The sequence below is a fragment of the Olea europaea genome, unplaced genomic scaffold (assembly GCF_002742605.1).
Source record: "Olea europaea var. sylvestris unplaced genomic scaffold, O_europaea_v1 scaffold852, whole genome shotgun sequence".
NCBI classification, from domain to species: domain Eukaryota; kingdom Viridiplantae; phylum Streptophyta; class Magnoliopsida; order Lamiales; family Oleaceae; genus Olea; species Olea europaea.
The window spans coordinates 176,912-178,242 of record NW_019266968.1 but is presented as its reverse complement, the minus strand read 5'-3'; positions in this window follow the sequence as shown (position 1 = coordinate 178,242).

The following is a 1,331-nucleotide window of genomic DNA, read 5'->3' as shown; positions in this document are numbered from 1 at the left end:
CAATATGGATCATGATGTTCATAAATGAACTTGGAGTGGTTCCTGATATTGTTGATCACATACAATAGTATTGTGATAACAATAGAGCCATTGCGAAAGCAAAGGAACTAAGGTCTCATCAATGATCCAAACATATATTAAAACCGTATAATCTCATCAGAGAGATAATACATAGAAATGACGCAAAGGGAAGAGCAAATTTCCACATTTAATAATATTGCAAATCCACTTACAAAGGGTTGTCGTAGTATAAACATGATCGTCATGTAGACTTATGATATTCGATACATAAGTGATTGGATCTAGTGCAAGTGGGAGTTTGTAAGTATTATGCCCTAGGTCCAATCAACTTTGGACATAAATACTTCTATATGTAATTAATGCAATTAAATGGCAGATCTATTATTTAATTAATAGTCAATTAAATAAATAATAGAGTCCGTAGATTTAAATATTTGTAATTTGTTAATCACAATGAGTTGTGATTGTGAGATACAAATTACATCTGATTGAATCTTAAATCATCCGTGGTCGTACGTAATAACGAGATACGGATATCGTTATTACGGATAGACCATCACGTGTGGCATTTCTTACTTGTGAAGTAAGTAGCTGATCTCACAAGTTAAAGTGTGGTGACACTTAAATGAACACGTGGATGTTTTGTTATAGAACAAAACATTGGAGACCCGTCGGGAGATTCCACATAGATAACTATCTGAGTGTCGGTGGTTAATCTCTAACGTTCGGTAGTGAAATTGGTCCTTTGACTTGAGGTCGTCATGGTACCTTATATGAGGACAGTCATACTTTGGCGGTGTTGGATGTTACTCTGAAAAGGGCCGCTAATACGACATCGTTCGGGTACGTCAAGAATCGTATGAAGGTTGTGATTGATCAATAAATGATTCGTCACTCTTAGATAGTAGGAGATTATGATCTGCATTTCATTCAATTAAATCAATGATGAAATCCTTGGCCAAGGTGTACTCATAAGTCGAAAATGAGTTTTCGATTTATATTGACTTAATAGTGGAGTGAAAGATATGATCGATGATCGAGATTGACACAACTCCATATCTCGTAATTGATCGAATTATATTGACGAAGGGATTATAATTTCACGGTAAACGAATGAATTTTGTTTTGTCATACCACGTGACATTTCTCGTCACATGTATTGCTCTGACACATTGCTAGATGTCAATCAGGGACGGCGAATGTGAATTGACGATAAATTAAAAGGGTGTTTTAATTTATCAATTTTGATTAGATCAAAATAATATTTCACGTCGTTAGGTATCGTGGTTGGGAACCTAATGGGTCACACA